This window comes from Bombina bombina, chromosome 8, assembly GCF_027579735.1.
Source record: "Bombina bombina isolate aBomBom1 chromosome 8, aBomBom1.pri, whole genome shotgun sequence".
NCBI classification, from domain to species: Eukaryota; Metazoa; Chordata; class Amphibia; order Anura; family Bombinatoridae; genus Bombina; species Bombina bombina.
In genome coordinates, this window is record NC_069506.1 from 328,715,164 (window position 1) to 328,738,121 (window position 22,958).

Sequence of the window (22,958 nt, forward strand, 5' to 3'; positions counted from 1 at the left end):
TGCATGTTTTAGAGATGAGGGAAATATGCCAGTCCTGAGGGAGAGGTTGAAAATGTGTGTGAGTATGGGGGTGAGGGTAGAAGAGATGGAGGGGAGTAGCTGTGAGGGGATGGGGTCGAGGGGACAAGTAGTGAGGTGGGAGGACAGTATAAGGGCAGAAACGTCATCCTCATTAACAGGGGCAAAAGAGCTGCCTTTTTGGATATTTGGATTTTGGGTGATCGTGAGCTTTTGAGGGGGTGGGAGATTGGAAGTATGTTGAGAGCTGATTTCACTTCTGACGGAGTCAATTTTGTTTTTGAAGTGGCTTGCAAAATCTTGAGCTGAGAGAGAGGTTGTGTTAGGAGGTGGGGGTGGGCGGAGAAGAGTGAACGTGGAGAACAGACGTTTAGGGTTAGAGGAAAGAGTAGAGATGAGATTAGAAAAATATTGTTGCTAATAAAGTTTAAGGGCAGAATAGTAGGAGTTCAGGATGAACTTGTAGTGAAGAAAGTCAGCTAAACTCCGAGATTTCCTCCAATGTCGCTCAGCAGTACGGGAGCATTTGCGTAGGTATCGTGTCAGAGGAGTATGCCAGGGCTGAGGATGAGAGTGTGGTTTCTGAGCTAAGGTTGGAGGGGCCAGAGTGTCAATGACCGATGTAAGGGTGGAATTATACTGGCAGATAGATTGGTCAGGGCAGGAAAAGGAGGTGATGGATGAGAGGAGAGGTTTGAGAGAGCTAGCGAGCTGATGCAGATCTAGTGACTTAGTGCTTCTGTGAAGTTTAGTGTGAGGGGTAGAGGGAGGGGGAGTTGTAGGTAGGGAAGTGATGTTGCAAGTTAGGAGATGATGGTCAGAGAGAGGAAAAGGGGAGTTTGTTAAATTTGAAAGAGTGCATCGATAGGTGAAAATCAGATCAAGGGAATGACCATCTTTGTGAGTGGGAGAGTCAGTCCATTGTGACAGGCCGAAAGAGGAAGTCAGTTGAAGAAGTTGAATTTATGGATACTTGGACTTCTCTCATTGGTCCTTTATTTAAATAACATCTTAAGCCTTGTTCTCATTGGTTTCTATGTTATATTCAATTTTTTATTAGTTTTTTTCTGTTTACAATTTACTGTTCATTAAAATGCAGTAAAGTCTGCAGTAAAGTAAAAAGATATAAAGCAAAATAGGAGTCTCTGTCCTTGCAATAAAATTTCATGTATCCAGGCGTAACATAAAAAATGTATGTGCTTATAAATATAAATATATATATATATATGTTTATGTGTATTCAGCTTATGTAAATATATTTCTTACTTTTTTAATAGTCAGAAATAGGGGCCCATTTATCAGGCTCCGGATGAAGCTTGAGGGCTCGTGTTTCTGGCGAGCTTGCAGGCTCGCCAGAAACACCAGTTAGGAAGCAGCGGTCTAAAGAATGCTGCTCCATAACCTGTCCACGTGCTCTGAGCAGGCGGACAGACATTGCCACAATTCAACCCGATCTGCAGGGGGCGGCGTTGCACCAGCAGCTCACAAGAGCTGCTGGTGCAATGCTGAATACGGAGAGCACACTGTTGGATCAGATCCGACAGACCTTTGTTAAATAGGCCCAATAGTCTGCCTTTCACTTACAGCGGGATGGTAACAAAGTAATTTCTTTGATGATCAAGCCATTCTCCATTGGGTTCTTTAAGACTTTGGTCACATTTAGCTCATGTATCAGTGCATTATTCAGTCCAAAGCCATGACTTGGTAATATGATTTGATGAATGTGCACAGCTTTACTAATTGGGACAGATGATTTAGGATATTAGAAAATAAAACCAATGTTGAATACAAAGTTTTCACATGGTAACACTGATCAGAATACTTCCAATAAATTAGAATTTCAGTACTGTGCTTGTAAAATGTATTTTTTGTCACTTTAAATTTAGCATTTCAAACACATATTTTCATATTCTGAAAATATATTAACTAAATAAAAAAATATAAATTATTTAATTTAATGCAGAGTTTATCTTAAAGATTTAATCCCTCCAGGACATTTGTTTTTGGAAATATTACATATAAAATATGAATACTGGCCAGTGAGATTTACTGCAATATCCAATAATAAATGTAGTTGCTTTTAATTTGTAGAATAATGAGCCTGTACATCCTCAAAATCTGAAACATGCTATTTTCAGCTTCATAGGTCATATGGAGATGTTTATCTGCCAATAATGCTGAGAATGATAAACTCACAGACTATATTATTTCTTTTGTGTTAAAATCAATCTCTTAGGGATTATCTATTTATTGTCAAAATAAATTCCCTGGTGTAGAAGAACAAGATTTAGATCCTATCCCTTTGTGTTGGTTCCCAAAGAATAGATTTACAGATTTTAATAAGATGACAGAGTAGTTTAGCAGCTTTCTTTCAAAGACTTGATGGGTTGATTTCTGTCCGCAGCCTCAGAGCAGGCGGACAAGTTATGAAGCAGCGGTCTTTAGACGTTAACGTCTGTTTCCGTCGAGCCTTCAGAGTTTGATAAATCGGCCCTGATGTCTGTACTCAATATAAAATGGATTATAAAAATACTTGTCTATAATTTGAAGCTTATCATGCTTGGAATGTGATCCTTTATCCATGGATACTAATGTCTGTCCATCTACAAATGCCTGTAACAGAAATTAGATTGGGATACATTGTGACTGTATTTTTAAATATTAGATTCAACAAAACAAATTATTTTTGGTTCTAAAACCAAACAACTTGGTTAGTTAAGACCGGTCTGTTTTTCTTTACCATATCAAGCAAGCGCAGACAAGAATGATCAAATTAACTATATGAAAAATTAAAATACTATATACTTTTATAACAGATTATTAACTGGGTTATATGATGTTGACTTTTCCTGTTTATATTTTAATATTTCTTAGATGATATGTGGGGTTTGTGTAAACATAAATGTGTCATTCATCTATATAGTTCTTATTTTAAAGATAGCAGGTAAAATAAATGTGTTAAACTCTTGTAGAAGACTCAGACCAAGAAAAAAACAAATATTTAAATCCTTCCACTACAGCATTATAATCCAATCTGTTACAATATTGGAAACATTCAGCTTTTATCTTATAAAACAATCATACAAAACTACCATGTCCTTTCTGAGAAAGAAAATAAATAGGCACAAAGAGAGTTACAGAAAAAGGAGAAGACAGAGAGAGAAGCCAGTGGAGAGACAAGCATGGGTATTGGGTACGGAGACAGAAATACCCAGTTGTAATCTGAATTGCAATAACAAAATTGTATTGCTTTAATTTCACACTCACAACCAGACCTTGTACATAAAGTTACATTTGTAGGTAGAATTGTTTTCTAGATTACAAGAAATGTACATGATCCCACAAAACCTAGCACAGAAAACCATTCCAGAAAACACCTTGAAGGATTTTATTTAAATTGTTGAAAAAACTTTGCAGTATATTTTTATTGTTTATTTTGGCCCATTTTCATGTGATGTACTCTGCTAATTGAGAGATGTCTAATTCTCAGAAATTGAAATGCACCTGCTGACTTCTCAAGGCTAAGGGGCCTATATATCAAGCTCTGAATGGAACTTGATGGCCCGTGTTTCTGGCGAGTCTTCAGCCTCGCCAGAAACAGCAGTTATGAAGCAGCGGTCTAAAGACCGCTGCTCCATAACCCTGTCCATCTGCTCTGAGCAGGTGGACAGGAATCGCCGCAATTCAACCCAATCGAATACGATCAGGTTGATTGACACCTCCCTGCTGGCGGCCAATTGGCCGCGAGTCAGCAGGGGGCAGCGTTGCACCAGCAGCTCTTGTGAGCTCCTGGTGCAATGCTGAATACAGAGAGCGTATTGCTCTCCGCATTCAGCGAGGTCTTGTGGACCTGATCCGCACTGTCGGATCAGGTCCGCAAGACCTTTCATAAATAGAGGCCTAAGGGCTCTATTTATGAAGCTGAGGTTGCTGTTAAGTAGCTGCTCTATTTCAACTCAAGGGTGGCAGAGTTAAATCATCCTTGTCAGGAGTGACTTGTATGATAGACCAGCCCTGCTGTCATGAAATTGGTTTTGCAAGAGCAGGGGTGTGGCTTTCTGTGATGTCGGGTTGGACAAGGGTTCCTCACGGTGTTTGATAAATGGGGACCTAACCTTACTACATATCTGTCCCTAATTGACTTTATCAGATAACTGCAAACAATTAATTTTATACAAATTTTATGACCATGGCTAGACTTGTTGTCTGTGGACTAAAACCCAGATTGGCTCCTCCAAATTAGGCAAATGGCGGACGGAGATTGGCTATTGAAAATGAACTGCAGTAAAAAAGGATGCTAATTTGTTTAAAACTGGAGAAAAACAAACGCACTCCAGGATCCAGCCGCGGGAGTCGGCCACTCCTCCCCAGCCAGGGGCTCGAGGTAAGAAAGTATTTCTTAAAGGGACATAATACTCATATGCTAAATCACTTGAAACTTATGCAGTATAACTGTAAAAAGCTGACAGGAAAATATCACCTGAGCAACTCTATGTAAAAAAAGGAAGATATTTTACCTCACAATCTCCTCAGCTCAGCAGAGTTAGTTCTGTGTAAAAAGTTATACTGAAGAAATGAACAGCAGCCAATCAGCATCAGCAGTGCTGAGGTCATGAACTCTTACTGTGATCTCATGAGATTTGACTTAACTCTCATGAGATTTCATTGAAAGCTTCCTTTACCTGATTGGTGAAATAATATGAGAGTTCACGAGGTTCATCCTTTCAGCTGTCCCAGGACAGACATACTAATATGCTGCTTAGAATAACTTTACAATGGGAGGTGGCTACTGAGGAACTTTTGAGGTAAAATATCTTTCTTTTTTACATAGAGATGTTCAGGAGATATTTTCTAGTCAGCTTTTTAAAGCTATGCTGCATCACTTTCAAGTGTTTAAACATTTGGGTATTATGGCCCTTTAAGTCCACACTGGGGATCACATGCTCAGTGAAGACAAATACATGGTCAGAAAGATATTCCTCTATGGGACTGACATCATGTTTCCGTATGATATGAGCCCAAGATTTTCCCGTCACCTCCATCTGAGGTGCAGGGATCTGGTTTAAGCCATGTTGGTGTTCGGAAAACGTGGGTGCGTCAGATCCATAGTGCACTGATTGTTCTATGCCATCTCCTGCGTAGCCTCCTTTAGCGGTAGCAATAAGATAACTGCAGTATGGGTTCATGAAATAGGTGTAGTGATCAGTGAATGGTGATGTCTGCCCAAAATATATGTAATTGGAGGAATATTCAAATGTTATGAGGAGCAACTAAATCTGCGACTGGTTATAACTGCTGCACGGACACGCCCCCGTAACATATAGATTTTTATTTTAACTTAGGGGGTTTAGTTTAGAGGGGGGGTTAGGTGTTAGGTTAGTTTGCATTTGGGGTATGAGGTGGTTAAGGGGTAATGAGTTTAGTACTTGTGGTGAGTATGTGGCGGTATAGGGGTTAATAGTCTAGTACTTGCGGTGGGTTTGTTGACAGTATAGGAGTTAATAGGATAGATACTTGCGATGGGTATGTGGTGGTATAGAGGTTAATAGTTTAGTACTTAATTAGATCTTAATTAGTGTAGTTTTAGTTTGCAACCGTGGGGTACTTGGTTTATATGTATTAGGATTAGTGGTTAGGCACACAGCAGTTCTGTTCCAGGGATTCTTTACTATACATCGCCAATAGGGGCGGCGATGCTAGGTGCTGTCTAAAGCCAGCATCACCGACCAATGGCATGTATAGTGAACGCCTCTCGACGATGCCGCTATGTCAGGAGCGTGGAATATTTCAACAGGCTCTCTCAACATAGCGGTGGATCCCTTAGAATGTTTCACTGTCTCATAACACTTTCGATCATTGGGGCCATAAAGCTTATTGAATTTTATTATAGACACTGTACTAACTAATGTCCCCTCTGCCAGGTCTCAATGACTCAAATAGCTTTAATTATTCTGCATCACACACACCTGTAAAGCATTTTCATTTTACAGCTAGTAAATAGTACCACACTTGAAAATCTCTTGCACATTCTCTGTTCTTGTTTAAATATACTCAAACCTAGTCTTATTTAAATTATACTAATGAATGTGCCCCAGGAAAGTAAAAGATAAAAGGCAATTGTTATTTTCTAGTTAATTCAAGCGTCTGTGCAATAGTGTTTTATAAATATGTAGATTTACAATGACAACATTTTTTTATGTTGGTATTTACCATGTCTTTCAGTTTAAATAGATTTAATTAAGTCTGATTAAATTGGATTTATTTCTTTATTTTGAACTGTTTGAAATCTTGCAAAAATCTATGTTTAACAGACAGTATCACATCATATTGTATGGTATTATAGTGTTATTTTACAACCCAGATTCAAGATAAGTGACCAAGATAAATGCTTTGATTGTATTTCAGTTTAAAGATCTATAAAATAATTGATGTTAATCATTGTCAAACTGTGGAATATAACTGTAACCCTGGGAAAGGGCTTCAGATTTAAGAAACCTAAAAAAAGCCCCTTAAGAACTATGCATAAGCATTTTGCATTGTTGCCAACATTTGAAAGAGACAGTTTGCCTGCAGTTTATGCCGAGCTGGGTGCCTACGGACACCCACGGCAAAATGCTTTTTTTTCAATGAGGTGGTGGTTCCACCTCTTAGCCAAGAGCATGCTAGCCACCCTGCATAATGCCAAAGGGCAAGCCTGGCTATTGGCTTAGAGCTGGAAACATACATCACCTCATTTAAAAAATAGTGTTTTGCCGTGGGCGGCTGGAGGCCCTCAGCAAAGCATAAACTGAAGGCAAATAAAGGAACTTTCAGCATGAAGTTTTTTTATAAATGACTGAAAGTCCCCATTATTTATAGTACTAGTAAATCCTAGCATTTCAAAAATGCTAGGCTTTACCATCACTTTAGAGAAATGGGGTTACAAGCAGATTGGCCACACCCACTAGCAGTATCCATAGCTCCATCAACTTTGCTTCAAAGCACCCAACGGAAATTGCAAAAAAGTGAACAAATTATATTATATTCTTTCTTATCTTTAATAAACTGCCGGGTTTACTAATGCTGGTTCACCAACTTAGATATATAAATGTATTATTCTACTGTTAGAACATTGCAATTGACATAACAGTTAAAAGGATGTTACACATACGACCTGAAAGTGATGCAGCATATCTGTTAAAACTGACTAGAAAATATCACATGAACATCTCAACTTGTAAGGATGCATTTATTTTGATGTTGTATACATAATTCATTCATATAAAATTATGTATACAACATATCAGAATTAAAAATGGTAAAAGAAAATTCATGTTAAAATTCGATTAGTAAAAAAATCATCAGCCAATAAAAATTCATATATTCAATAATGGACTGCTCGAATAGGACTCTTTTACCAACATCCCATTGGACACATAAGAACACGTGATTGAGAAAAAAACAGAAACAGACCTGGGAACTTTCATACATGGAACGGCTCGAAAGGGAACTGAATCATGCAATGGTTCAGGATAGGTTAAAATATTTTTGAATATATGTATTTTTATAACCTGATGATTTTTTGCTAATCGAATTTTAACATTAATTCTTTTTTTACAATTTTTAATTCTGATATGTTGTATACATAATTTTGTATTAATGAATTAGTTGTTAATTAGCTTTTTATTCCCAAAGTTAGGAGTGTATCATGTTTTCATTTAATTTTATTTAATACAACGAGTGTAAATCTGACCTCAGCCAATGAGGTATCAAATAGCACAATTATCTGTTTATTTAAGCCGCCTGTGATGCGTTACTGATGACTTTTGTAAGCCATACAAACTTTTGAATGCCCTTGAGAAAGACGGTATAACCGCTGAAGCGCATTGAGCTTAATAAAGCTACTTTTTATAATATAAAAAGCTTGCAAATACTTTCTTGACCGTTATATCCAGTACTATTCTGTTAGTATTTACACTTGTTTGCATGGTGTTTGGAAGCACTACGCCAATGTGATATTTTTCAAACAGACACCAAAATCACCATTCTCTGACAAAGTCTTTGAAGAAACCGTGGAGTTCATACAGTGAAACCCCCTGGAACTCTCTATGAATCAGCGCCTTCTCCTACAACTACATTTATCGACTTAACAGCCTTTGGGAGAGACTGTTGGAAGGCAGCGGTTCCAATCAGAGGGGAGTGCATATCCGTATTCTATACCTATTTTTGTTTACTTCTATATATTTCTCCTGTATAATATGGATAGCAATTCATTGAATGACTGAAGGGCAGCTAGACAAAGTATCAGAATACATTTAATAAATCTGATGAAAATTATTCTGAATGGAAGCCACCATTTCTAAATTACAAAAGCAATATGCTAAAGAGGTGAAAAAATGTTGGGAAGTAACCTTCCTAAGCAGATATCTAAATGAGAACATTGTACCTAGGGGGTTAAGAGTTTTAAAAATCCCAGCTTTTTGGTATTGATTATGATTTTTTTTATGAATTAGTGGAATGCTGCCCTACATAAATGTTCTTTGGGATTAGTTAGTTTTTTTTATGAGATGCAAGACATACAGTTCAAATCTATAAAAAAATAGATTAATTCACTAGAAAATTACTTGAGTAGTCATCTTAGCAATAAAAAGTATAAAGATAAACTTGATTCTGTAAAAGAAAAAGCCAAATAATTTGATGGAGTAGGGGAAAATAAATATCAAAAATATCTCAGAGACAGCGAAGTGTTTCAATCAGGTACCCAATATGTTCAAAAAAAGAATGTTCTGAATAACCAACCTCTTAATAAAAGTGGGAGATCCCAGTCACGTACCTATACAAATTCACATCACATTTCAAAATTACACAATGATAGCTAGAGAGAAGAAAACACAGTTACGAAAAGGACACAGTTACTTCCCATTCACATAATAGGAATGCATTTAGAGGTAGAAATTACTCACATGAATACACTCAACCTTTTTTTTGGAAGAAATAGCACAGTAGTTCTCATTCTTTTTCACAAAATAGGAAATCTACCAGGAATAACTCCCATCACAGGAACTCAAATAGGATTTCCCACAAACAATATTTTTCTAATAATTCACATGTCTATCATACTCACTAGCCACGTAATCAACATTCCGATCAATGCACACAGAATGATGATTCTCCTTTTATAAATAAGGAAAGAAGCAAAAACACAAATCAGGGACACTGAATCATTTTCAAAGGAGTCTGATCAAAAGAGAAACAAGTATAGAGACACACAAATCCAACAAAGGACACTCCCACAGACATAGGTGAGACAGGACACACTCATATAGAGAGACCTGGGCAAACCCATACAGATACTCTCCACTGAGATAAGACCACCATCAGAAAAAAAGAGGCAAAACACCTAGCACAGGGGAAATAGAGGAGGAAGAGGGAAATCAAAGAAAGAGGAGACAATAATACACGGGGTCTTTAATTTGTCAACTAAATAGATTAGTGAACAGGAAAAATCAATGTTATCTAAGGGACTTAAATTTATCCCTACCCAAAGAGTCAATTAATTTTAACTGTTCATTGATGATCAAAAATTCATAAGAAATCTAACTGTAAAAAGATTCTATGCTACACAATCACCAGTTGCCTACATTCCCCCAGAAACCAATGCGATTGATAACCCTAGGAATACATTTAAGAATGCATCAAGATTTTATCCTAGCCACAGCAAGGCTCCAAATATTGAATTTTTTAGGAGAATGCTAATGAGAGATATGGATAAATTATCAAACAAAAATAAAAATTGTAATTTATCCAAACAAGAGTTTGACATTCTGGATAGTTTGAACAAAAGAGAGGACATAGTCATCAAGGAGGCTGGCAAGGGGGGAGGGGTAGTCATAATGGACAGGGAGTCTTATATGGAGGAATTCAATAGAATTCTGGGGGACACTACTACATATTGTTATGACTCCAGGTTGCCATGACACTATTTTGATGCCAGGTTGCTCTGTCTCACGTCACCTGTGACGCATCACATTGCCTGTGGTGCATCGCGATGCCTGTGACTCATCGCATCACCTTTGGTGCACCTTTTCTTTTAAATTCCATTCAGTTTATCTCTGGGTGTGTTTTGTGCTATATATTTGAATATCAAACTTTGGCTTGTGACCTGGACCTCCTTTGACTATTTTTCTGCCTGCTGATTTCATCTTGTTTGTTTTGGATCTGACCTTGGATTTCCCTGACTACTCTTCTGGATTCTGATTCTGCTTCCTGTGACTGTTTGGTTTGACCCCTGGCTTGTCGACTCCGCTTTGACCTTCCCGGTCTCTTTCTGGTATTCAGCTCCTTATTATTCTCCTATACAATAGTCATCTTCCTCCTGGATCCTATCGATACTATCCTGATAGATTTTTCATTATAACTCCACTTGACACTGGGATAACAAGACTACCGGCCAGGATTAGTTTGATAGCAAAATATCTGAAAGGATCCTAACACATATATTGTCTTAAAGAACAATCCTAAAGGGGATTTCACATCCAATTGACATAATCTTATTTTGGAAGCACACAATCATAACCTTATATCCAGAGAAAAGATGCATTTTTTATTTAAGGAGGACTCTAAGACCCCCATTTTTTACTTTTTACTGAAGGTCCACAAGCACATCACTAGACCTCTAGACAGATACATTATTAGTGACATAGACTCCCTAACCTCTAACTTGTCAGTCTTCATTGATTATTTTCTTCAACCTTATGCACAACAAGCTAGGTCATATTTGAAAGACACAAGCCATGTTTTTACAAATTTTTAAGAATACGGTTTGGCAAAAAAACTATATATGGGTAATCATGGATGTTACCTCCTTCTATTCCATTATTGACCATACCAAAGGGTTGGAAGCTATTAAATGGAAACTATCAAATGACTCAGAATTACAGCATAAACTCTTAGATTTCATTATCAGGGCCATAGATTTTATTTTAAACCATAACCTTTTTTGGCATAATGATCAATATTTCTTGCAGATCTGTGGTACTGCCATGGGCACCAGGTTTGTGCCAAGCTATGCCAATATCTATATGGATTTTTTTGAAAACTCTTTCAACTGGCATAATATTAAGTTCGGTGCAAGCCTGGTGTCCTGGCATAGATACATCGACAATGTGATTTACATTTGGAAGGGAGGGGAAGTCAATTTAGTTCAATTTGTAATAAATAGTAAAGAAAATAACATGTCCATTATTTTAACCCCTAAACACCACAGTAGTACAATAAACTTTCTGGATCTGTCCTTATATGTTGAACATAACATCATACACAATAAAACCTTCTTTAAAGAATGTGATACTAATACATATATCAAACATGATAGTTGCCACCACCAAAATTGGATTAAGGCAATACCTAAGGGACAGTTCTTAAGAATTTGAAGGAACTGCAGTAATTTGGAGGACTACAATAAATTGTCAAACATTCTCAAACAGAGATTTTTACAGAAGGGATATAAAAACACTACACTGGAAGCAGAAAGATTTAATGTAAGAAATATAGAAAAATAGAAAAATCTGAACTGCTTAGTCAAACAAAGAGAGAAAATAAAATAACATAATTAACACAGCGCATTTTACTATAATTTTTTTTTATTTTGATAAAATTATAGAAAAACACTGGCACATCCTAAAGTATGATTAATTTTTGGGTTCCATTATCCCCAAGAAGCCAATTGTAAGTTTTAGAAAAGGTCAAAATTTTAAGCAAAAATTGGCACCATTAATGATAAAAGGGATGGCACCAAAAAAAAACATACAAATTAGAGACCTGACAGAAATCTATACATGTGGCAAGTGTAAAGGATGTAATTACACAAAAAAGAACACACTGTCAGGGTACCTGTAAATGTCAGTGGATAATACATATCTAAATAATAAGATATGTATAAGTATGCAATCAATAAAATACTAAGGTTGAGCATGCTTAATACCATTTGCTGGGTGGATTCTGTGGGTTGCAGGTCTGAGGCTCAGACATGGGAGACCTTGCTGATTCCATCAGGATTCAAAAGGAACTTTTCCTCCCCTCCCTACTGAATATACAAAATTACAATTCATCCAGATGAGAACAAAGAAAATACATTTGGTCTAGTTAAGTTCAGGCAGTCATTTCAAAGAAAGACAAATTACTTCAAAAAGATCGTCATCTATATGGTTGTATATTGCAAATCTTAGATCAGACAGTTACTTCAAAGTAAATATTAGCATGATGGAGCCTCAGAAGTGTATGCCCATATATGGGCTTCCTGCCCAGATGAGTAATGAACTCACAGGCCCCCTGTTAGACAGTCTGTCTGTGGGAATGGTTGAATATACAAACAAGAATTGTAATTTACCATCTACATGATAAATTATTCCTGTTGAGATCTAAATACACATGGGATGTTTGAACTCAGGTTACCAACTGACATGAGAAATTAGATCTCAAATATAGAAATTGTGCCTAATCTTCATGTAAGTGTAAGATACTCAAATGAACAATAAATATATATATTCAGACAACATATTAAATATAAACACATGAATCTGGGAGATTGTCTAAGCCTAAGAAGGGTAATATTGGAGGTTGGGGGCCTCAGAGTCCAAATTTCAGCATGTCTTAACCTATGTATTTTTTAAAAAAAACATAGAATGTTTTATGGATTTAAAATCACCAATTTTAATAACCTATTTCTTTATATTTTTCAGGCATTTAACAAATACATTATGTGGACATCGCATAAATATGTTTTACGTAATCAGAAAGAGGTGTACTGCATGTGTAATATGCTGTGTTTTTATATGAATATAAGGAAATAATCAAATGCAATTTTAAATGGATTTTAAGATAATAATAATATGATGTTAGAAATAATACTGATGTTTCATATTAAAATAATCAGAAAAATGACATTATATCATCCCCTCTATAATTAAAATTGTAAATGATTAATACAAGGAAGTTAAGTAGTTTAAATAATCACTTCATAAGGATATATTAAACTGTGGCAACTTTTGATGATAAGATTGCAGGGGATTAACATGGTATGACAGCCAAAGAAATTGATTGTTTAAAACATATGCAAATCCAAGTAGCCAATCAAATGCTTCGACTCAAAGGGCCAATCCATGCTCAGCTCCGTAAGGGCGAATCACAAATCAGCTTCCGAAGGGCCTATAATCCAAATTCCACGATGATTAGAATAAAAAGGGGTGGGACTATATTGCAAAAGAGAGAAAAAGAGGACTGCAAGATTTTTGACTGACAAAACTGCTGCGATCCAGTCTATTATAAAGCAACCTGGGCTTATCTTTTTATCCATCTTGCAAAAATTACCTCTTTCAATTTATGAGGCGAAATTGGATTTACTGGAGAAACTCTGGAAGTTGAAACATTAATTATTTAATTGGGTGATGTATGACTGTTATTATCGTTAATATTTTAGACAAAGGTATGCTAAGACTATAGTCAAATTGCAGTTAGAAATTTTAAAGAGGTACTTTGTATTTTAGCTTGCATTCATAATTCTGTGTGGTTTAAAAGTAATCTTTTGTTTGCCAAGTAATTTATAACTGTAACCATATAAATATATTTTAAAATTTACCTTATTGCTGCTAAAGAATGTATTTCATCTTAGATAAATTGGCATATAATCTGACTTTTTACATTAAGAATATATATACTTCTGGTGTTTTAATTAGTATTGTATAGAATAATTTGTGGGTTAAATAACTTAATTGTACCAGTCTGAATGTTAGTGGCTCATATCTCGGTATCTCATTGTGGTATTTTAATGAAATTTAATTGTGAATAAGGTTAATAAATAAGGTAACTTTTATGATCTTTGCATAGCATATTATAATAGTTTAAATGTGTATAGTTTGATTCATATCTGGTTTTCTATAAATATAATTCAAGGTGTCTATAAATTTTAACTAATATAAAGAATAGAGGAATTTAAATTAATTTTATTGTTTTGTATAGGCATTTTTATTGGGGGTTTATTTTAAAGAATAATTATTAAATATATTGTATTATAACCCGGCCATATAATGACATATTATTTGGAGGCACTGCTTTAGATATTATTAATATTTATAACATTGATCTAATATATTTGTAGTAAACAGAAATTATTTTAAAAAAAAATGTTAACATTTAATTTTTGAAAAATTGATAAAAAAATGTTTTTAAATTTTTCATATCTCAAAATCCTAAAGTAGTGGCCAAAACTAGGGTGTCACCTAGCCCCCTCAACTTAGAGTCCAAAAAGAAGAATTATGCAGAAGTGGCCAGAGAATACAGGCCTAGCCTGCAAGGTTTGAATCTGCCCCTTCCCCATCAAGGGCTGAGGCGCAGAGGGTATATGTCCAAGATGGGGGGCATGACCAGATAAATAGGTATCTCCAAAGAGAAGAATACCCACAAGGTAATAGGTATCCCCATAAAGGTAGATACAATAAGTGGCGCAGATATTCTCAGGGTAACCAATCGCCCCAGTTAAATAGTGCACCACAAGAAAGCAACGCAAGACAAGACAAGCTGAACCCCAGGGGCAACCACACCAGGATAGAAACAGCTGTCCTGATTCTCTCCCTACAGTCCAGCATAAGAACACGTGATTGAGAAAAAACAGAAACTCACCGGATTGGGAACTTTCATACATGGAACGGTTTGAAAGGGAACTGAATCTTGCAATGGTTCAGGATAGGTTAAAATATTTTTGAATATATGTATTTTTATTGGCTGAAGATTGTTTGCTAATCAAATTTTAACATGAATTCGTTTTTACCATTTTTAATTCTAATATGTTGTATACATAATTTTATATGAATGTATTAGCTGTTAATTAACTTTTTATTCCTAAAGTTAGGCGTGTATCATGTTTTCATTTAATTGTATTTAATACAGCGGGTGTAAATCTGACCTCAGCCAATGGTCCCTAGTTATCAAGCCATCAACCTCAAATACGCTGGAATTCCGCAACGTATTTGTGGCAAGGCTGATTCGCCTTAGTTATCAAGCCTTACATACCGGCAAAAGTAGAATTTAGTGACGTAAGCTTCGATCCGCCGGACTCAGTCCGACACAGATCGATTCTTACGTCACTCCAGATGTTCCGCACACAAGTTCGGCACAATCTGACTACTTTTGCTAGTTATCAAAAAACTATCAGGTACGCTCAGCACTTTTCCGGCCCAGCGTACCTGGTTTTCAATCCGTCGCCCTGGAGGCAGCGGATCCCTTAGGAATCAATGGGAGTCTGACCATAGCGAAAGCTCATGTTTGCTGCTGCCGACATCCCATTGATTCCTATGGGAAATGTCTGCACCTAACACCCTAACATGTACCCCGAGTCTAAACACCCCTAATCTGTCCCCCCCCTACATCACCGCAACAACATACATTTATTACCCCCTAAACCGCCGCTCCTAGACCCCACCGCCACTCTAATAAACTGATTAACCCCTAAACCGCCGCTCCTAGACCCCGCCACGACTATAATAAATGTATTAACCCCTAAACCGCCGCTCCCGGAGCCCACCGCCACTCTAATAAACTTATTAACCCCTAAACCGCCACTCCCGGACCCCGCCGCCACTATAATAAATATGTTAACCCCTAAACCGCCGCTCCCGGACCCCGCCGCCATTATAATAAATATGTTAACCCCTAAACCCCCACTCCCGGAGCCCACCGCCACTCTAATAAACTGATTAACCCATAAACCGCCGCTCCCCGACCCTGCCGCCACCTATTTTAAATGCATTAACCCCTAATCTGCCCCCCCTACACCGCCACAACCTGTAATAAAATTATCAACCCCTAAACCTAAGTCTAACCCTAACACCCCCCTAACTTAAATATTAATTAAATACATCTAAATATTATAACTCTTATTAACTAAATTAATCCTATTTAAAAATAAATACTTACCTTTAAAATAAACCCTAATATAGCTACATTATAAATAATAATTATATTGTAGCTATTTTAGGATTTATTTTTATTTTACAGGCAAATTTCAATTTATTTTAACTAGGTACAATAGCTATTAAATAGTTAATAACTAATTAATAGCTACCTAGTTAAAATAAAGAGAAATTTACCTGTAAAATAAAAACTAACCTAAGTTACAATTACACCTAACACTACACTATCATTAAATTAATTATTCCTATTTAAAACTAAATACTTACCTGTAAAATAAACCCTAAGATAGCTACAATGTAATTAATAATTACATTGTAGCTATTTTAGGATTTATATTTATTTTACAGGTAACTTTGTATTTATTTTAGCTAGTTAGAATAGTTATTAAATAGTTATTAACTATTTAATAACTACCTAGCTAAAAGAAATGCAAAATTACCTGTAAAATAAATCCTAACCTAAGTTACAATTAAACCTAACACTACACTATCATTAAATTAATTAAATAAATTACCTACAAATAACTACAATTAAATGCAAGCTCAATCTGATTGGCTGATTGGATCAGCGAATCCGATTGAACTTCAATCTGAGTGGCTGATTCAATCAGCCAATCAGATTTTTCCTACCTTAATTCCGATTGGCTGATTTTAATGTTGGGGGGGTTGTTTGTTTTTTTTACAGGAAAAAGAGCTGAATTCTTTGGGGCATGCCCCGCAAAAGGCCCTTTTAATGGCTGGTAAGGTAATAGAGCTGTTAACTATTTAATGTAGAATAGGGTAGGGCATTTTTTATTTTGGGGGCTTTGTTATTTTATTAGGGGGCTTAGATTAGGTGTAAGCATCTTAAAATTGTTGTAATATTTTTGAAATGTTTGTAACTTATTTTTTTTTATTTTTTTGTACTTTAGTTAGTTTATTTAATTGTAGTTATTTGTAGGTAATTTATTTAATTAATTTAATGATAGTGTAGTGTTACATTTAATTGTAACTTAGGTTAGGATTTATTTTACTATAGAGACAAAAAGAAAAACGAGCGCAGCCACGACTCAAGGTAAAAGTTTTAATGCTTCCAAATTGCGCTTACATACATATTGCACTTACAAGAGCTTAGATAAAAACAGGCGCCTCAATGTGGCAGATCATATAGGATTATTCTGTCCCGGTTCAGCTATGACTTTTGCGTCTTCCCTGTGATCGAGCTGTCTCCGGTATACACAGTCAGTTATTGATCATCCAACAGACGGGCTTTGTATTCCCTCGTTCTTTTAGTGACTGCTGCCTTGTGCCTTTTTCTTCTACGCGTTCGTCCGACCTCTGAGAACTTTCTCAAGACTTGCAAACAAGGTATGAAGTTTTTCGCGGGGGTCATTTACATAGTTCAAATAAAATTGAGATTAACATCTTGCAATAGTATTGACTTATATTTATGCTGCAAATTTTTTTTTTCTTTTTTTGCTTTTTAAAAAATGCCTTTAAATGAAATGGGATCTTTGTCACATTATGTATGTAAATCAATAAATAAAGTCATGATAGTACAACATTTTTAGTGCACGAAATATAAGCACAAGAACGTATACAGGAGCACACGGTACCCTAATTATTTTAAGGATGTGTTTTGATTATGTGATTTTTTATAATGTAACTTTGGGTAGAAAGAATATATGGATGTTAGTTAATATAATGAAATGTATATTGAATGTATCAAGCCGTTTTAACTTTGTAATTTTGTATCTTTCTTATGGCATACCAATCTGTATTTGGTCAGAGGTGTGTGTGATAAATTTGGACATTTGATTGGCCTACAAGATAGGAATAGGGTGGAGCTATCAGCTTTTAAACTACGGACCCCCGCGAAAAACTTCATACCTTGTTTGCAAGTCTTGAGAAAGTTCGCAGAGGTCGGACGAAACGCGTAGAAGAAAAAGGCACAAGGCAGCAGTCACTAAAAGAACGAGGGAATACAAAGCCCGTCTGTTGGATGATCAATAACTGACTGTGTACACCGGAGACAGCTCGATCACAGGGAAGACGCAAACGTCATAGCTGAACCGGGACAGAATAATCCTATATGATCTGCCACATTGAGGCGCCTGTTTTTATCTAAGCTCTTGTAAGTGCAATATGTATGTAAGCGCAATTTGGAAGCATTAAAACTTTTATCTTGAGTCGTGGCTGCGCTCGTTTTTCTTTTTGTCTCTATAGTGATCCCGTAGTCTGACACACTTCTTAGTAGTCAGTGAATTGTGCAGCAGCGCCACGCTCAGAACATAACGGAGGATACTGGGATCGAAGAAAGAATCAAAGGAATTCAAAGAAAACATTTTATCATACTCCGGGAGGCATAAAGGTACAGGTAAATCGGTATTGTCACATCTAGTATATATTATCTTTAAGATCAGAAACGATAAGTCAATTGGTGTGACAGTCTCATCTCAGGTATATACAAATTTTAATTAGTGTTTTGTATATCTTTTATAAACAAAGTTATTTGGGTATTAAGACAATTTAAATTACACTAAAGTAAATTGAGATACAAAGGTTGGAGTAAGCGCTGTATTTTTAAGAATTAGTGTTAGGATTTATTTTACAGGTAATTTTGTATTTCTTTTAGCTAGGTAGTTATTAAATAGTTAATAACTATTTAATAACTATTCTACCTAGCTAAAATAAATACAAAGTTACCTGTAAAATAAATATAAATCCTAAAATAGCTACAATGTAATTATTAATTACATTGTATCTATCCTATCTTAGGGTTTATTTTACAGGTAAGTATTTAGTTTTAAATAGGAATAATTAATTTAATGATAGTGTAGTGTTAGGTGTAATTGTAACTTAGGTTAGTTTTTATTTTACAGGTAAATTTCTCTTTATTTTAACTAGGTAGCTATTAATTAGTTATTAACTATTTAATAGCTATTGTACCTAGTTAAAATAAATTGAAATTTGCCTGTAAAATAAAAATAAATCCTAAAATAGCTACAATATAATTATTATTTATATTGTAGCTATATTAGGGTTTATTTTAAAGGTAAGTATTTATTTTTAAATAGGATTAATTTAGTTAATAAGAGTTATAATATTTAGATGTATTTAATTAATATTTAAGTTAGGGGGTGTTAGGGTTAGACTTAGGTTTAGGGGTTAATAATTTTATTATAGGTTGCAGCGGTGTAGGGGGGGCAGGATAGGGGTTAATAAATTTATTATAGGTGGCGACGGTGTAGGGGGGGCAGATTAGGGGTTAATACGTTTAATATAGGTGGCTTCGGGGTCCGGGAGCGGCGGTTTAGGGGTTAAAAAATGTATTTAGTTGTGGCGGGGTACGGGATCGGCAGGATAGGGGTTAATAAATGTATTATAGGTGGCGGCGGTATAGGGGGGCAGGATAGGGGTTAATAGGTATTTTGTAGGTGGCGGCAGGGTCCGGGAGTGGCGATTTAGGGGTTAATCAGTTTATTAGAGTGGCGGTGGGCTCCGAGAGCGGCGGTTTAGGGGTTAATACATTTATAAGAGTTGCGGCTGGGTCTAGGAGCAGCGGTTTAGGGGTTAATAACTTTATTTAGTTGCGGGGGGCTCCGGGGGCACCGGTATAGGTGTAGAAAAGTACATTTAGTGTGGGTACTTAGTGACAGCTTGCCAATAAAGCTGTATAAAAGCCGAAGAGCAGCGAGATCGGATGAGTGATAACTATCACAGTCTGCTGCTCATCGCCCCATACTTGGTGCGCGGCTTTTTGACAGCTTTATTGATAACTTTGGTGAGATTTTTCAGGTCCGCAGTGGCGATGGTAGGCGAGCTTAGGCGGGTGTATTGGGGCTGGTGATGGCAGGTAAGTAGACACGTTGATAACTAGAGGTCAATGAGCGCAGTTATCTGTATATTTAAAGCCACCTGCGATGCAGTACTGTAGATGACTTTTGTAAGCCATACAAACTTTTGAATGCTCTTGAGAAAGACGGTATAACCTTTGAAGCGCGTTGAGCTTAATAAAGCTACTTTTTTAAAATATAATAAGCTGGCAAATACTTTCTTGACCGTTAAGGAAACGTTTATTCAGTACTATTCTGTGAGTATTTACACTTGTTTACATGGTGTTTGGAAGCACTACACCAATGTGATATTTTCCAACAGACACAGAAATCACCATTCTCTGACAAAATCTTTGAAGAAACCATGGAGTTCATACAGTGAAACCCCCTGGAACTCTCTATGAATCAGCGCCTCCTCCTACAACTACAATAATTATAAAGAGCTGTCTCCATGCTATTGGTTTGGATCTACTGATAATCTGATAATTTATGCTGCAATGATGATTTGAAGCATTCTGCCATATCAGATTAATACAAAAACTACTGGTTCTCATATGTGGTAGCACATATTCTGTAAATGATCTAGATCATAAAAACAGCATCAAGATAATATCAGTTTAGCATAGATCCATCATGATTTCATGGGGATTATGAGGCTTCTATTTCAAAGCAGTATAGTTTTGCTTTTTTGTAATAAAGATGGCACTTCCAAAACCATTGAAACCTACTTTGTAAACTCCCTTAATTTTCTTGATTGTGGCATTTCTTCTAGAGCAGCATTAAATATTATGTATAACATTTTCCATTCTAGTAGCATTTGATTCTTGAAAAAATTACCTCCTTCAGAAGGCTCAGGAGTAGCAATTCACTAATGGGAACTAGCTTCTGATTGATGGCTGCACATATATGTTACTTGTCAATGACTCATCTGATGTGTTTAGCTATCTCTCATTAATGCATTCATGCTGCTTAAAAAAAGGATAACAAGGGAGTGAAGCATATTTGATAACTGGAGTAAACTGAACATTTTGTTTAAAGGACCAGTCAACACATTAGATTTGCATAATCAACAAATGCAAGATAACAAGACAATGCAATATCACTTAGTCTGAACTTCAAATGAGTAGTAGATTTTTTTATAACAAATTTCAAAGTTATGTATATTTCCACTCCCCTTGTACCATGTGATAGCAATTAGCCAATCACAAATGCAGATACGTATAGTCTGTTAATTCTTGCACATGCTCAGTAGGATTTGGTGACTCAAAAAGTTTAAATATAAAAGACTGTGCACATTTTTTTTTAATGGAAGTAAATTGGAAAGTTGTTTAAAATTACATGCTGTATCTGAATCATGAAAATTTAATTTAACCTGAGTGTCCCTTTAAATTTGTATTCTGTATCTGAATTATGAAAGGAAAAGTTTGGGTTTCATGTCCCTTGAGATTTATGGGTTTAGTTTTAAATCATCTATATAGAAATATTTATCTCAAATTATCTAGCTACAAATACCCATATAATTTAGTGGTACATTTTATAGAATTCAGCTTAATTTCATGAAAAAAAATTAAAGCATAAACAGGGATGTGCAGTCAGGGGAGTCATGAAAATAAAAACATGTCAAATTAAAATAAAAAATAAAACCTTAGCTGTAAATACATGGAGTGAGGCAGTGATCAGCTCAGCCTCCCTCAATTGAACAACAACTTAGAAGGTGCTGTAAGGATCACGCGCCTACTGTCTGTCAGGTCAGGATTAAAATTTTATCATTAAGCCAATCAGGAAAAAGCCCCAAGTGAGTCAGTTCCCATATCTGCCGGGTGGCAGGCCTGATAGTGTTAGTGTAAGAGAAGCTGAAAAGAAGGGAACTGAGTCCTAACATTCAGTATAAACCAATGGTTTAAAAGGTGTGGAACGCTCTCTAGATTCTGACGCATTTCACACATGTGCTCATGCGCTTCCTCATAGATCCCACTTAGAAACCAATCAGGAAAAAGCACAAGTGCTTTTTATCTGCCTCTTGGGGGGGGGGGCATGACAGTGTTAGTGTAAGAGAAGCACTTACAATCTGTGCTGTGGGTGGGAACTAATAGAAGAGGGAAATCTGGGCGGCAGAAAGATAGTGCTGTAACTGCTTTTCCACTTAAAATTGTGCACAGAAACTTTTGATTTTAGTGCAATGTCTGCAGCATCAGTAGCAAGAAAGGTAATTATTTTAGTGCACTGCATGCCCTGTGTGGGCGGGGTTGGGTTTCACTTATACAGTTCCCAATGTAGAGGACTGCTGGAGTTTGCTATGCAGGGTAGTAGCAGTCCTTGCTCTGTTGTGGCTGCTGGCTGCCTGGCTGTGCTTTTTTACAAACATCTGCAAGCAGTAAACAGCAGCCGTGGGTTTAAGAGGGCAGAGCTGTCAGCTTTTCTCTCTCCACTAAGCAGTTTGGCAGTGCATTACTGGGATGTGGCACTCTTAGATCTCACTGCTGCTGTGATAGCTCTCATGTGAATGTGCTAAGGAATAACAGCCTTGGTAAAGTATTTATTTTACAGTCATTTAACCCCTTATGCTCAGAGTGGATTTTTTTTATAACATTTGTGTTAAAAAGCTTTCATAAACAATGTTAAATAATTATACTGAATACATTATTTATTTATACTTTTGATTTCTGAGTGGCAGAAAATTGTGGTAGAGAATCAGTGTGTACTGACAATGTTAAAAAAATGCTTGCATTATTTTAAAAATACCATGGCCGGCATTTATCAACTGCCGAACGGACAGTGCTTGCTCACGCGAACCTGTATGCCCGGGATCGCATGCAGAATGTGGGCAATGCATTGCAGCAATACGCTGCCCCTATTTAACATTGCACAAGCATTCTCTTTTGCAATGCCGCTACTTGCTCACGCTAGCCCAATGGCACGAGTAGGGAGTTGGCAATCACCCCTAAGGGAACGTACCTGGGGTAATTTAATCTGCTAGCTAATAGCTGGCGTACTGGTTAGGAAGCTGTGGTGGGATGAAAATGGGGAGCTCATGTGTCATCTATTTAAGCCATCTCTCTCCATCTTATCTTAGAAAAGCCATGTGCCTCTATTATGTATCTAATAGTGTTTTTTTTATTTTATTTATTTAACTCTTTTATTGAAGATTGTTAGAAACATTACACATAAAAAAGATCTTGTA